Genomic DNA, 17399 nt, shown 5'->3' on the forward strand with positions numbered 1-17399 from the left:
AATCATCTCATATTCGACATTGATCCATTGAGTCCACACTAAAGAATTGGCGTGTGTCGTGACATGTGTGACTTGTTCTCCAATGCATCAAATTAAATAGACATAAAGCACAAAAGCTGCATGATTGGTTTTCATTCTTAGATTTTATTTAGTCATAAAATTAAAGGTTACATTTATTCCTGATAGAAGCAAACCCTGGAAGCCTTTGACAAGTTATGAAATGCCATATTAGGCTCTGCTGATGAAAAAAAACAAGCAAAACATCAGCTTACCAACTTGCATTCAAAATGTCACATCCATTCTTTCAGTGTCATGTGGTTGAATTTAAGTCAAACTGAATTTAAAATGTATTTTTGCGAAGAAAACAATACTACAATCAACTTACATACAGCATACAGCATATACTCCATATTTACATTATTTGATGTAAGTGTTCAGACTGTTTCTACCACTGATCTGTATGAAAGCCCTAGCAAAGCCGAGGTGTTATCTTAATGGATATTAGAATTGTCTGAAGTATTCGTTTCAGTATGACAGTTCAGTCCCACACGCACACACACACACACACACACACACACACACACACACACACACACACACACACACACACACACACACACAGAGGAATCAATACAGCTATTTCCTCCGACCATCTCCTGTCTCAGATGACAGTGGTTTGACCACATCCTGCCTCACTCACATCCAGACTCATTTTATCTTTTGCTAAAGCATATTATCAATATTTGTTCACTGGATAGTAAATCTGAAAACCAACGACAAGAATAATATCTCTAATATATTATAATCTGACACTAACAAACGATTGTTTCATGTTAGTGTTATGAAACAATTCCATCACAGTTGTTTTCAAAAGATTCAAGATTCAAAATCCTTTATTAATCCCACAATGGGAAAATTCACAATTTGTGGTTCATAACCACCCACATGCTCCACCTGTGTGACTTTACTCTGAAAGCAGCTACGAGCGCTCGGGGTGACATAAAGCAGGGTTCAGCTCACAATGTTCTAATTCCATTCAATTCACTTTATTTGTCATTTCACTGAGTACTTGCATATTCAGAAGAAGTGAAAAGTTGTTTCTAAAGGTTTAATGAGACACACAGGAATATATGCCGGTACTTTTTCTAGCAAACGCTTCATTCATTTTGATAACGTGAGAGCAGATTGATAGGAAAATGGCACTAGAGGAAGGGAGGATGGATTCAAGGTAGGCTCACTCAGATACATCTTCAGTGTAACAATTTATGAAACCAATTAAAACAGATGAGAGAGGCTTTGTTTATAGTTTTTACAGAACGGAATGTAACATATTCACAACCGTTATCATGGAGCAGCCTTGTCCATTCTTGTTCTTGTTACTTACCAGTCCAATCTCCTACAAACTGGATGTATAACTTTAAGACCCCTGTTGTAGACGGAGGATGTGTTTTTTACACTCTGACCTTATGTGTAATGGGACTTTGCAGCGGTGTGTGTCTGTGTGTGTGTGTGTGTGTGTGTGTGTGTGTCCGCTGTGTGAAGGAGCTCACTCTGTGAACTGAGCTCATCTCCTCTCAGATCCTTAACTGCTGAAGGTTTCGCAGGAAGTGCCCCCCCCCCCACCCCACTCACCCACCCACCGTCCCTCCCATCTTCCTTCTCCGTTCTCTTTCCTCTTCTCTCCTTTCGTCTTTCCTTCCTCTCAGCTGGGACTGAAACTGGCGGAGCTCAAAGGGGAAACCGAGACAGAGAGGAGAGGGCTGGTCTCTCTAAACATCCTGGTAGCTGACTTCCCTTTAAAATACATTTGATTCCTGATATGAATACTCCCAAACAATCAATCAAATGATATACCTTTTGATTTGCTGAAACAATGACTCCTCTTTGCGTCAACTGTGCTCGACTTTGGCATTGATGAAACATGTTCTCTCTTCAATACTTTCCTGTCACTGAAGCCTCACTCGATGATGCTACGTACTTGCCAAACTGCACAAGTTGATGTTTAGTGCATAGCTCAGAATGTTAGACCTTTATTGCTCCTGTAAATGCCAGATATAAATACCATTTTTGTTTCATACATTAACTTGACATTTTAAATCAATGTCACTGTTTAAGTAATGGACATTGTAAATTAAATGTAAACGTTGTATGTGTGGATATAGATTTGTATTTCATGGATTCATTGCACTAAAATGTTTATTGTTGATTTCATTGTGAGTCTAGATATGTGGATATGTTTTTGTGCAGGCCAATCTTGGTTATAAATGGCCTTTCTAGGGCCTCTATTTCTATGTCCTTCAAGTTGATTACCCTGAGAGCTCCTTATTTAAAACACCTGTCCTATGTCAGTCAGCTTGCCACAACGTCCGTGTTTAGAAGTCAAAGTAAATGATCGTATATTGTGGTTGGGTGGTGATGGTGCAGTGGATATGGCACATCCCTTTGGCGTGGGAGATCTGTGTTCGATTCCCACTAAGATACATCAACTAATGTGTCCCTGAGCAAGACACTTAACGCCTAGTTGCTCCAGAGGTGTGCAACCTCTGATATATAACAATTGTAAGTTGCTTTTGATAAAAGCGTCAGCTAAATGACATGTAATGTTTATTTGTGATTAAGCATGCTGGCTCCTTCTTACACAATGCACAATGTTAAAACCTGTCCTACGGATGCTGCAATGGGCAATTTTCAAGGTAGGTCAAGAAGATGGATTACAAAAGCGGGATAATTTAATTCAAAGCTACTTGCAGTGGCTAGGTTTTGTTGTGTTGAACCGTTAGCTGACGTGTTACAAACTGACAGGCGACAGAGAGCACACAAGTACATTGAAGTGAGAAAAATTGAAAACACACTTTGGTTTGTGATTTAGAAATTTCTTAACTTAGCTTATCTGTGAAGTAGAGCGACTTCATTAATGTTGATTTTGTCAAATTTAAATTTAAAATTTGGTGTCCTGTGAGACAAACAAGTGTGCTGGACTGGTACAAACTCTGGAGTAACAAAAAAGTTGTGTATGCAGTTAGTGCGTGATTGATGGCAGTTTGTTCATGCAGGAATTGGACTTAGTGGATTTAACATATTTAACATAAAAAAATATTTTATGAAATTATTTATAAAGAAATGTAAATTCACTGACAGAATAGTACCAAGAATTAATAATAGATAATACAAGTTTAAAGAAAACAATGTTGTCCATACTGATACACGTGAAAATAGGAAAAGGGAAGGTTGTGAGACTTTCAGGAAAAAGTTAGAAGTTGCTGTGATACTCTGAGATACCTTGATTTGGTTTCCATGAAACTGTAATACAAAAACTTAATTCAGATGAAGCGGAACTAATGTGGTGTGTGCCAAAGTAAAGACATCAAACAACAAACATCTGGCATGCTGTCATTCTTCCATCCCTCTACCTTTACACTTTGTTGACCTCACATTCTCTGTATAAACCCATGTGGGAGTGAGGAGGCAAACATAATGAGACTCCATAGGTTAGTCTTTTTATTATTGCCTCAGAAAAATGACTTAATTAAAAAAATGCTGCAGGTGCGTCTCGGCTCTTCCCTCTGCTCTGATGAAAAAACAGTTAACGTCTTCGGTTGCAGAGAGCAAACTGAAAAGCAAGTGGCTTTTGGAAATAACATCCCATAATACTGTTGCAGACAGATTGCGTCTTTCCCACAATGCTGAATTACTGCTGTGGTAGGATTTTAAGGGAAGGGGAACATTTCACTGAGAACTTCTGGGGATGTTTTGAATGTAAAATCGACAGCCACTGCTTTCTATTGCATTGCATAACAATTTAAATTCTCTCCACCCCTACGTACTGCTGCAGTGTTGGTAAGAAGGTTTTCTTGTCAGCCGGGCTGCTTTGATCTCGCTCCAGGTTTGACACGTTAGTTATTATCTCCTGTGTGTTTTCCACAGGCTTCCTACACACTGTTAAGGTGAGGGGTGGGTGGGGGTGGGGAGGGGGGGGGGGGCAAGAAGCCCTCCCTCTCTCTGTGTGGATGTGAAAGCCAGAGAATGGCAGTGGGAGTCTATCCAGAGGCTTAGCGAGCAAAGTCGCAGTCAGTCGCTTCTTTCAGGTTACTCTCGATAGAGCGGCGACGGGCAAACTTGCTGACATGTTGGAAAAGTGTGCATTGGCAGAGTTGAATAAGCAAAAGGACCATTGGGAATACACTTTGAGGGTGTTTTTAAAATCAGTTTGGTGGCTGTTAAAACAGAGCAGGCCTGAGTCTGTCTCACATCTTTAACTTTTTTTGTGAGGACATTTGTTCTTTATATAACACAACTATATTTTTGTTCCCATGAAAAGTCAAAAACCAACCATGTGTTAGTCCATCTCCCAATACTTTTTGACCTCAGTCCAGTATACATGGAAATCAAGTCTATAATTCTGTACCTCGTGATTTAATGTTTGCCTTTTTGTTATCTGTAATCATTATTTTTCCCAAACCTTAAAGGGGAACTTCTGTATTTTTCAACCTAGGAACTATTTTCCCTTTTTTTGTGTCTAAGTGACTAATGTGGACACATTTTTTAAAATTGGTCCAGTATTCAGCAAGAGCCCTGCAGCCACGAAACAGGCTGCAATGTAATCCTATGGGAAAATTACGAATCGTCAATGTGCGTCTATTAAAAGTGCTTGTTTTTGCCACTGACAGGCTCAGATTGTTATTTTAAGTGTCTAAGTGTTTAAACGTTAGGCGGCTGCATATATGAAAAAAAAACACATAACCCTAAACAATTCTAACAAAAGGTTTCTCAGCTGGTTTTTGTAGTATTAGGTGTCCTTAATAACATACTAAAAGTTTACCAAAGTTTGACCACTAGAAAGGTGTAATTTTCAAGATGGTGTCCAAGATGGGCAGGACACCCTTAAAAAATCCTAAGTCCTTCAATATTTGACCTAGCCAAGTAATCTTGGTGTGTAACCCCATGTTGTCTGGGTCTATGAATCCACTGGACTTGTTTAATTTGCACTGACATGATTACATACTTATGGATTACATGATTTTGTGAGATTACTGTAAGGTTGTTTGGGGTGAACCAGAGATGTAAACGGTTTAGCCTATGTCATGTAACTCCTACTCAGTATGTGTTTTTTTTGCTTAAAAACAGACTTGACATTCAATGTAAAAGTTATTTAACCAGTACTGGGCAGGCTGGGTAGCTCTGACCTTGTCATCGAGCAGACATTGATGCGATCCTTGAAAAGCAGTGGAGGCTTGACCCATGGAGGTGGAATGACTGAAGAAATGTGAGCATTGTGGACCATGTTTACACCCATCACATCTGAATACAACAACGCCGTGCAGGAATTCAATGACCTCACCTACACGACCAGCGAGCAGCACCGAGAATCCTCAGAAGCAAGGATGAAAAGAGATCACTCTGATCTAGAAAAGACCAAGGAAAAGCTTAGCATTTGCACACCATTCTCTCCAGACCCATCTCTGAGACACATTCTAACTGGTGTTGTTGCCAAAGAGGAGGTGAATGTGCATGAGTTTGAGACTGTTGGCAATGAGATCATTGAAAACATGATTGGAAAACCCGTTTTAGAATATCCTTCAAACGGAAAGACCAGGCAAAAACCCTTGCAGATGACTCCACCATCAAAGTTGCCCAAGATCGAACCATTGATTCTGCTTTGTTGCTCCAACGGTTCTTGATCATGTCGTAAACTGGACAATTTTCACTGGAAGATGTAATGAGCTATGAAGGAAATCTTCTGTAAAGCCAACAAGGCCCAACTAGCACAGGCAGTCACTGAGTTCTCAAGCAAGAAATCTAACAAAACTATCCTTGATTCCATTCAGGATAGTTTTCACTGGAAGAGGTAATGAGCTATGAGCTCTGCTCATTTCCTGCAGCCCTGTTCGTAGGCAAGGAAATCTTCTGTAAAGCCAACAAGCCCCAATTAGAGCAGGCAGTCACTGAGTTCTTAAGCAAGAAATCTAACAAAACTATCCTGGATTCCACACAACAGTCGTTTTTGATGGTCATAGCCAGTGGTGGAATGTAACGAAGTACAAATACTTTGTACTTAAGTACATTTTTCAGGTATCTGTACTTTACTTAAGTAGAATCAATAGTGCATACATTTTGCAGCAATTATCTATACTTTGTACTTCACTACATTTCTACAACGTTCCGTTACATTTTCTGATCAGTTTTTCCCCCTGCCAAAACGTCTTCCTGACCGTCACACTATGTCTCACCAGTGAAGTTTGGTTGCCATAGATACTGTATATATGGGGCACCGCTGATCCTTCATCGGCTTCCAAGCCGGTTCCGGTGCTCCAGAGCCTGGGTGCAGCGCTGCTGACCCTCGGTAATACAGCCTAAAAGTGAAAATGAAAATGTTTTTTTTTTTTTATTATTCCCGTTGTTAAATCATAGTTGCCATCTATTTCTCTTCACAGCGTCATTTACTCCTCCGCCAGGCTGCGTAAGACGCGTTCATATATTATTTATTTGGCTGGACCTCTTCACATCTCTTCCCCATTTTCGCTGCTTCACACACTTTATTTGCTTACGCTTCCATGGTTATGGAAAATAAAACCATCTTAAAATACATCCAGGAATAAAACCAACCGCATTCAGATTCTAACAACATATTTACGTTTTATGCTGGTTAGGATAAGGACTTTTTTTAAAAGCCAGGCCTTGTTTGTGGTAGTGGACAGTATGGATACTGTCGAAGCTCAGCATCAAAATAACTGAACCAGCCCTTTGTAAATCACGGGTTGCTAGACACAGCGCCCTCACTGACCAAGGTGCAAACTGTCTCTGGTTATTTGTACTTTTACTTAAGTACTGAGATTCAGTACTCCCTCCACCACTGGTTATAGCGAAGGTCCTTCCATCAAAGACAATACACATCAGAGACGTGGTGAAAACACTCACCCCATCGTTAACTTCAATGCAGAGACTGAGTTTGTGGGAAGAAAGGATGATTTCCTTTCCAGATCTTGCAACAAACAAGGACTTATCAATCTTATGACCGCATCAGGTGATGCAGACGTGGACATTGTCAAAGCTGCAGTCAAGGCCTCAGAACATCAGCCCAAAACCTTGATAGGGGAGGATACAGACTTACTCATTCTTCTCCTCTACTATGCTGGGACGAACAATAGAGGCCTCTATTTTCATTCAAAGCTACTAAGCTACTAAAGTGTACAACATCAGTGAGATGAAACAAGTCCTGGGTAGTGACTTGTGTTCCCAGTTGCTGTTTATTCATGCACTTTTAGTGTTGGCAAACAGACAGCATTCCAGAAACTTGTGAATGGTGAATCAACCATCCAGTCCTGTGCAAATGTGTTTCTGCTCCCACAACAAGCAAGGAATGTCATAGAGGACCATGGGACCAAGGCAATGGCAGTGTTGTTTGGCGGAAAGAGTACCGATTCACTTGCTTTTTTGCGCTACAACCTTTTTAGCAAGAAAATCGTTACCGCCAAATCATTTGTTACCCCATAACGTCTGCCTCCAATTGAGTCCTCAACCAAATACCACTGCCAAAGAGTTTACTTCCAGATCATGGTGTGGACTGGAAAGGAAGGTGACATGAACACAGTGGATTGGGGATGGAAACTGGTGGACAACTGGTTCCTGCCAGTTATGACCAGTAAGACTGCTGCCCCAGAAAGCCTCCTGCAGATGATCCACTGTAATTGCACAACTGCCTGCCAAAAACAGTTGCAGGGCATATGGACTAGAGCTGAAGATCTCTGCCCGAACCCGATGGGACTGACGGGTTCGGTCGGACGGGTTCGGTAGGGTTCGGTCTTAATTTCTATCATTTTACACGGGCTCGGGCCGGGCTCGGGCTTGCGCTCCAGGACAATGTATAAATGACTCATTCTTGACGAAAGACAAAAGAGCTGTGTGCGTGCGGCGCAGTCTCTTTTTTCTTTCTCTCCCCTTTCTGCCTAGTGGTGCGTATGCCCGCTTGCTGTGTGAAGCGCGTGTCCGCGCTATTCTCCGACATGTACTCTAATCACTGCTGATAGACGGCCTTTTGTTCAGTCGGGCTGTAAACGGGTTTGGGCTGTCGGGCTCGGTCCTTTTCGGGCCAAACTTTTAAGGCCCGATTACAGCTCTAATATGGACTACCATGCATGCCTGCTTGTGGACCATGTCAAGTTGGGAATTGTGAGAATCACTATAATCAACCTCTATGGGAGGAAGAGTGTGACGACTAATGAGAAGGTCACAGTGCAAAAAAGTATAAAAAATAAACCAGAATAAGAGGAAACAACTGAAGAAAATAGAAAAAGATATGTATAAATAACAAAAGTATTAAAAAAGTATAAAAAGCAAAAGGCAAAAAAAAAAAAAAACGCATTATAAAAAATATTTAAAAAATCTGTAAAAAAAATAAAACACAAAAAATAAAAGGGGTAAGCGGTACTGAGCCTTCACGTGGAAGCCCTGTTTTGACTAATTTTACAGTACCACACAGTTCTAATGAATTTATCTCACGTTTTGATGGACCCTACTAGCTCCAGTAACAACATATTTGCCTATTGTTCATTTATTACTTGGATGGGGATGCTGTTCGGCTTTTCACAAGTTTAGACAGCTAGCTAAAGCTACGCCGACGTTTTGCTAACGTTAGCGCAACAGCGTTAGCCTAGACGGCTAGGTAAATATTACGACTGCCTTCGTTGTTTCCTATATCTGCGTCCACGTTGTTAACATAAGACATGTGGCGTTAGTGCTCCTTTTGTACCATAATTGTATTGAAAGAAATGTTAAGCTTCGCTCCTACGAGATGGGTGGGTTTTTGTTAGCTACGTTACACACAAAGTTAACTGGCTATAGTTAGCCTGTGCTAGCGGAATTAGCTAACGTTGCGTAGCCAGCCAGCAGCTTCGGCAGTAGTTCCGGCGAGCTAACCACGACAGCTAACACATCCACAAGCGTCTCTATTTCAAACATCACTGCAGATTGACTGCTTTTAGCAGCAGAGGTTGATTGTGGGCGACAATACTGTCGTGGTTAGCTTACCGAAACTACTACGGATTGCCGAAGTTGCTGACATTTTAATGCAGAAATGTTACATATTGTACCTTTAAGTGTATTTTTCTTATTTCTCTGTATGTTCTTTCCATTTTGTTGTCAGTCACTTATACTAACAATCTGAGCCTGTCATCGGCATTGACACATCTGGCTTTTTGCATTTTTGAACTCAGGGAGGTTGTAAATGATTACTAAACTAAACAAAGCTAAACTATGAATCAAGTAAAAGCTTTCAAACCTAAAGACTGGATGGATGACTAATTTAAACCTGAAATCCTGAACACAACTGACTCACTGATGCCGGCACAGAGCAGAAGTATGACAGCGAGTTGTTGTGACTTCACTTGTGCGAGTCTGAGACACTTTTTCCACGCTGGTGGGGACCCAGATATGTCATATCTGTGATGTGTTTTGAAGAAGATTTATCTTTTCAAATTCTAAAGCTGCAGACTTTTACTCCAGTGGCTGAGCATTTTTCCTCCGCCATAGATTTGCCTGTCAGATTGTGTAAACATGACGTCCTCCTCTCCTCACACACACACACACACACACACACACACACACACACACACACACACACACACACACACACACACACACACACACACACACACACACACACACACACACACACTTTGCCCTTTGGTTATTGTAGACAATGTCATTGGATGGGCGTGTGCGTGCGTGTGTGTGTGTGCGTGCGTACCTCTACTGTAGTACATATGTATTTATGTGTCTAAGTAGAGTAGAGGAATGCAGTATGTTGAGATCTGTTTTTAGACTTTTACCTTTTTCATATACTTTACCTTATTCTAATCTGGGCCTTGGTATATATGTTGCATCCCTCCTTTCTGTTCTTTCTGACTTCAGCCACGTGTTGTGTGCCTTTTTTTAACTTCTGCAATATTTGATTATAGTCAATTAACTCTGTAAAGAATTTTGTTCTCTTTGATTTGTGTCTTGCCGCATCTGTCTATGGGTCTCTCAAGCACATTCAGCCTAACCACCATGTCTAAGCTAACATCTTCTGAAGTGCAAAGGGAAAAAAATGCTGTGCGTGTTTTACACGTGTTGTATTATATTATGTGACGAAAAGAGAGCTGAGCCAGAAGGCAAAGCTCTCAATCTACCGGTCAGTTTTCGTTCCTACCCTCACCTATGGTCATGAAGGCTGGGTCATGACCGAAAGAACGAGATCCAGGGTACAAGCGGCCGAAATGGGTTTCCTCAGGAGGGTGGCTGGCGTCTCCCTTAGAGATAGGGTGAGAAGCTCAGTCATCCGTGAGGAGCTCGGAGTAGAGCCGCTGCTCCTTCGCGTCGAAAGGAGCCAGTTGAGGTGGTTCGGGCATCTGGTAAGGATGCCCCCTGTGCGCCTCCCTAGGGAGGTTTTCCAGGCACGTCCAGCTGGGAGGAGGCCTCGGGGAAGACCCAGGACTAGGTGGAGGGATTATATCTCCAACCTGGCCTGGGAACGCCTCGGGATCCCCCAGTCGGAGCTGGTTAATGTGGCTCGGGAAAGGGAAGTTTGGGGTCCTCTGCTGGAGCTGCTACCCCCGCGACCCGTTACCGGATAAGCGGAAGAAGATGGATGGATGGATGGTATTATATTATCTGTTACTTCTATTGTCTCGTCTTGCTTGATTATTTTGATCAGTAGTTTTAGTGTTTTCATGGGATTTATAGAATATCACAAGCCTTATCCTTTATGTATGATATATATGGAGAGATGTATCTCTTTATCTCTAAAGTAAACAAGAGATGTTTTTCACCAACAGAACTTCAGTGTGATGGTTAACCTGCAAAGCAGCAGAGAAAAAGGCACATCATGACTGAGAGTAATGCATGCTCCATCAATTAGCACCAGACGTAACATTAACAGTGAATGTGATGTTTTTTTACTGATGTACTTGGCCAATGAGGAGGGATAGCTAAATCTTATCTTCTACGCTCGCCAAAGAGTTTTTTTTCTGTGATGACACAACGTAATATATTTTTGGAAAATATTTGTATCTAATTATTTCAAGGTGTGCAGAAAAAAACCATGGTGGCAAGTCCTATTGAAGTACCCATTCCTTTTGTAAATAAGAATAAAATGGTATGGCCTGCAGTCATGACACTTATATTTGGCACTTACGCAAAAGTGCAAAAAAACCCTCTTATTTCCCTTGAAGTTTCTAAGCATATGAAACTCAAGTTGAAAAAAAGTCTAGTGCCGGCATCAATGGTAAACTGAAGCAGAATTAATGTGATTATTTCTTTCACATGGTGGCAAAGACTGGCGGTGAAAAGACTGACAGGCACAAAGCTATGACTCATTATGATCAAGGGGGAAAAAAAAGTTAGTTGTACTTTGTCAGCATTGTCATCCATAATACCTGAATGTGTCCCTGTTTCAAGTCCAGCCGCAGCCTTTTAATGATAAAAGCAACCAGCAGCGCTGGATCTTTGTGGTTTTCTTTTTTTGAAATTTGTTTTTTTTGTAGTTTCAGGCAAAATAGCATGTTTTCGGGTGCAGGCAAAGGATTACCTAAAGCACGACGCACATCTCTCAAGTCATCAGTATGGCTTGTTTTCTGCAAGCAAAAGAACCAGGATTAAGTCAGAGAGAGAGGGTTCACCCAGCTCTGTGTGTTGAACATGTGTGTATCAGGCATACGTACCTATACGTCTCCTCAGAGAGACACACAGCAGATAGAACAGAGCCAGCCGATTGGCTGAGTCACAGAAAGAACAGGTGCTGTGTGGGAGTTAAGCATCTTACAGAATGACATGTTTCCGTGCTTTTCACCTCCAGTGTTTTGGCATCTGGAGGTGTTCTAGACTCTTGTTTACTGTGTAGGATAAGATAGAATTCATACATGCAAAAAAAAAAAAAACTACAGAAATGTGCCCATCAGTTGCCACATAATCATACAAGACCTTTAGCTTTCTCCTAAACTGTTATGACATTTTAGTTTAGTCAAACAAGCTTCCAGATTATTTTCTCCTGCAGCTCTGCAGAGGCAGCAGGCTGCTGTCTCCAGGCTCGTGAATGTCTTTATCCTTTTTTGCACATAAAAGCTCCCAGGCTTTTAATAACAAACTCATTATTAGCCTGTTGGGTGCCCTGGAGGAAAGAAGAAGAGCCACACAGTCTGATGAGGAGATGCACACAGAAAAGACAAAGTGTGGTGTTACAAGGCTGTTATCAGTGAGGCGGCTGCAGCTCAGTGTGATCTGCAGATTTCTGCTGCTGCTGTTTGCCAAACCGGTAGCAACCAGTAACCACTTGGCCATTGCAGAAGTAATTTTTTCCAGTGTAGTGTATTTACATAAGGAATTGACACACTTTAAACACGGTTCTTGACTTCACCTGTGTATTTGTACTTTTTGTGACCGATATGTAAAGTTGAACTGAAATTTGAATTCACACTTTTTGTGAAAGTAAATATATTGTGCTTATGTTTCCAGTTTTCAAAAGAGAATACAATTGTTTTTGGACATTAGTGGAACAGTGTCTAAGCTTCAACCCTCTGAGTAACTTGCAGAGTGTGGCGTAACATGCGGCGTAGTAACAACCTTGGTCTGGAGCCAGTTAACTGTGCCTGTGTGGCCAAAAGTGAATTTAATTACTATTACTTCAACTTTAAAATGGGTTGTAAATGTGTGTGTTTTTGCCAATTAAACTTTACCAAAGCTTAAAAAGTAATTTCCTGGTGTGCAACTTCAGGAGTGAATTTAATCTCCATGGTTTTCTACTTTATTGCTGTACATCTGGTCTGGCTCCATTTAATCTGTTCTTGTCACCGGTCAGTTGAGTGCCATTAAAGCAAATTAGATTTGGAAATTAGATTTCATGAATTTCTTCTTCAAACTACGTGTGAAATTGCAGAATCTGAAGTGTGGAATTCCCAGTTGCTCACTTTCTCATCTTCATGATATTATCTGGGGGAGCAGCCAGATGCTGAAGTGGTATGAAGGTTGACGAGCAAATATAGTGCATTAATTGAAGTGCTGCACGACCACTGCCAGGCCTAACCAGTTTTTTTTTGTGTGTAAGTGTAACCATGGACTTTTTCCTGTTTCTGTCTCTTTACCTGCCTCCAACATCCGTAGTGCACTTACATTCTGCAATTCGAAAAGTTTTAAATCAAATATACTCTGTCAATGTTTGTCTGAGAGTTTTATGATCCGGAGACATCATACAGTATATTATTCCCTGCCTTTATTCTACATTGCTTTGCTTGATTTCCAAATTATACAAAAGCAATGAAAAAGTCTTCACAGCATTCAAAGTTTGGATATTACTAGAACTTAGATTTGTCTTTTGACATTTTACAGTCAACTGCAGATTTTGCAGTGGAACTTAATTTTCTTAACTTCGTTTTTAAGCACAAAACTTTGGAAACTTTTAGAGAGATGTGTTGGTTCAAGGCATACTTCCAGCAACACAATGAATTTTTTTTGTGTACATTTTCGGCTTTATTTGAAAGAGAACATACAGGGGAGGTCCCAAGGCCTGAATCGACCCCACCACGTTACAGTTATATATGGCAAGCACTGTAACCACTCGGCTACCAAGGCACTCCCCAGCAACACACGTGCTCCAAATAAATGAAGTCCTCTGTGTATTTAAAGGTCCTATGACATGGTGCTCTTTGGATGCTTTTATATAGACCTTAGTGGTCCCCTAATACTGTATCTGAAGTCTCTTTTATATAGACCTTAGTGGTCCCCTAATACTGTATCTGAAGTCTCTTTTATATAGACCTTAGTGGTCCCCTAATACTGTATCTGAAGTCTCTTTTATATAGGTCTTAGTGGTCCCCTAATACTGTATCTGAAGTCTCTTTTATATAGACCTTAGTGGTCCCCTAATACTGTATCTGAAGTCTCTTTTATATAGGTCTTAGTGGTCCCCTAATACTGTATCTGAAGTCTCTTTCCCAAAATTCAGCCTTGGTGCAGAATTACAGCCACTAGAGCCAGTCCCACAATGAGCTTGGGGGTGTGGCCTTGACCAACTGCCACTTTGCTCGTTTGAAAGCCATGATGCCTCTCTCTCATGATTGGGCCAAATTCTCTGGGCGGGCAAAGCAGAGAAAGGGGAGGTAACCTTCCTCCTTATGACCTCATAAGGAGCAAGATTCCAGATCGGGCCATCTGAGCTTTCATTTTCTCAAAGGCAGAGCACGATACCCAGGGCTCGGTTTACATCTATCACCATTTCTAGCCACTGGGGGACCATAGGCAGGCTGGGGGAATGCATATTAATGTTAAAAAACCTCATAAAGTGAAATGTTCATGCCATGGGACCTTTAAATGAATGCTGAAACTCCTCCTCTAAAAACTGGCAGCATTTTATTTTTGTCAATATAGACAAGGTGGTAGATATTACTTCCACTCAATATTGAATAAAAATTCAGGACACACTGCTACACAATTAGTTTATTTGATGCTTTAATTCCCCCCCGTGATAGACAAAACTGTAATTAAAAAAAGAAACGTCATCTGGCTAAAAATGATTACAGAGCTTCAGACTGTTTCAGGGCATCCAAGTGACAGCTGTGGAAGTATATGTACACACATTTTTTTTGTTCATTTCTGTTATTGTTCACATATTTGACCAGGAAAGATACCGCAGAGACAATCTGACTTGATGGATTCAACACTCAATATATCCCAGTTCATTACAAAGTAAATCAGTTCATGTTACGCTTTTTATCTCCCAGCGTCTGATTCTGTGTGTCTGACAGCACGGCTGACTGATATCTATTCTCTGCAGTTAGATCAGTTCACATTTAAATTGATTTAATCTTCTGATAAATGCGAGCCCCAACTGTGATAGTAATGATAAAGATAGGAGTTGTAATGTAATCACCATCACGCACTGCAGTGATCACACGTAAACATGAGGCTTATCGGGCAACATTAAAAAAAGTTTTGTGTCAAGATAACAGGAGTACCTGACAATGTAATGCAATTTAACACCTTAGCTACAACATTGACATATTATCCATCGCCTTATAAAGTTGATGTGGCTAACGTGTTCGCAAACAGTTGCTTATTAACACATCAGAATCAGAATCAGCTTTATTGGCCAGGTTTGCGTAAACAAACAAGGAATTTGACTCCAGTTAATCTTTGCTCTCAAAGTACAACACTCACTTAACATATAAAGAAAAAAAAACCAGAAAGGACAGTAAGAAATATAAAAAATACTGTTAGGTATACAGTATAACAATACAATAGAATTTACAAGAAATATACAATAACAATTGAAGAGAGGGATGGAACATCCAGCAGACACAAAGCAATATTAGCACTCATTCTTGGTGGGACTTTAGTCCAGGCTGTGAGCCTTGACAAACATGTGATGTCCTTAAAGGGGAACTATGCAGTTCTTTTAGATTAATTTACCTTAACTGAACAGCTTCGGAGTCATTGGAATGGTTATATGACTTTTTTCGATTGAATGGTGGTTGTCTCGCTCCCCCCTAGTGCCTGTGAGCGGAAAAACCACCCTTGCAACTTTGGGCCGGCGAGCCCAAGAAAAGAAACAGAAAGCTAGGAAAGCATTGTCAGAAGAACAGAGAAAGAGGAAACAGCAGACTGACCGAGCGAGGAGTCAGACACAAGTAAACATAAGAGCTGCCAAATATCTATTCCGGAGCTGTAGGGGGAGCTCTATAGAGAAACCTGGGAGCAAAAAATGAGAAAACAGCGAAGAAATGGACTGCATAGTGCCCCTTTAACCCGCACTTGTTTTCCACCTCAGAAACACTGCAAAACCCAGGCGTGTTGTATCCTATGCTATGAGTTAGGGCCTTTGTTTCTTCGCGTTTGGATTACTGTAATTCTCTTTTTATTTGCCTCATGTGACATGTGAGTTTTTGAAACAGTCGCTCCTAGACTGTGGAACGCTTTGCCACATGTTTTTAAGAGTGACGTTGATCTTTAAAAAGCAGCTAAAGACGTATCTTTTTAGTCAGACGTTCGTTTAGCCACATTGTTCACTGTATTACTTTGTATCTAATGCTTTTGTGTTTTACTGTGATTTATTGTGTTTTTTTTTTATGATTATCGATTCGTTTTAATTGTATTTTAGTATTTTGCTTGTGAAGCACTTTGTGACTCGGTCTGTGATAAGTGCTAAACTTTCCTTACTTACTCATCTGGGGTCGTGTTTCTGGCCACCTGACGAGTAGATGTCAAATATTCACTCTCCTTTTTTGCTCGGTTTCAACCAGCTCTTGAGGAACCATCTGGCCATATAGCTGCTAAATGCTCCACTATGTTCACCAGTTAGCCACGGACCAAAACAATGAGCTGAAAGATGTTAAAACACTCCGTACAGGGGAGGGAAACTGCAGAGTTGATGTTGATTTTCTGTAGAATTGTCACTACGAGTAACCCCTTTCAAATGCCACATAGTCACATGACTCATTGTTGATATGACAATATTGATTAGAGCAGCTTAAATGTAAGATTTTCATTCAAGCTGTGGCAGAGAGGTATTGGCACGGCCAAGATTCCGAGCACATAACTCTCCATAAAGCTTGTTGTTTTTACATTTCCGTTTTGTACAGAGATATAACATGTTAATTACAGTATAAGCTTTAGAGGTGCTGAAAGGCGGATTTCTTTTACAGAGCCAGGCAAGCGGTTTCCCCCTGCCTACAGTCTTTATGCTAAGCTAAGCTAAGCTAATCATCTCCTGGCTCTAGCTTCATATTTAGCATACAAACATGGGAGTGGTATCAAGCTTCTCATCTAGCTTTTGACAAGAAAGCGATCAAGTGTATTTCTCAAAATGTCAAAACTGTTTTGTCAAGGGTTTTATCGTAGCTTTGACACAGGAAACCATCTTCACTGAGTAATAGTCCTTTTCTTCGGTCATTCAAAACAAGTGCACATGCAGCATTTCTAAAACCAACCCCTGCTCCACATCAGCAGCCTGCCAGCATTTTGTACCCGGCCATCAGAAAAATGACCAGCGATCATCTCGTGACCCATAAAAACAGTGACTGGGTGGCTGCAGAGGCGCCAGATGTGGGCAGGTGTTGCCATAGCTGCTTTATTTCCCCCCTGAGCAGGTGGTTAAAGGCAGAATAGTGGCATGCCGCTGTGGGGAACAATGCTGTTGATGCGAGTGGACAGAGTGTCACTGCAGAGCACCGTGGTCTATGCAGCCTGCTGTCACGTCCTGTGACACTCAGTAGATGCTGCAAAGCAGTGATGTCTTTGAAATATTCCAAATATATACAGTAATATTACTGCTCCATCATTCTAGATTTAAAATTAAATAAACCCATCCCAGCCTGATTTGAAGCGAAATGGTGCACAAAAAGCAGAAAAGCAGAAAAACATAAGGTTTACATATT

The sequence above is a fragment of the Sander lucioperca genome, chromosome 24 (assembly GCF_008315115.2).
Source record: "Sander lucioperca isolate FBNREF2018 chromosome 24, SLUC_FBN_1.2, whole genome shotgun sequence".
In the NCBI taxonomy this organism is placed as follows: domain Eukaryota; kingdom Metazoa; phylum Chordata; class Actinopteri; order Perciformes; family Percidae; genus Sander; species Sander lucioperca.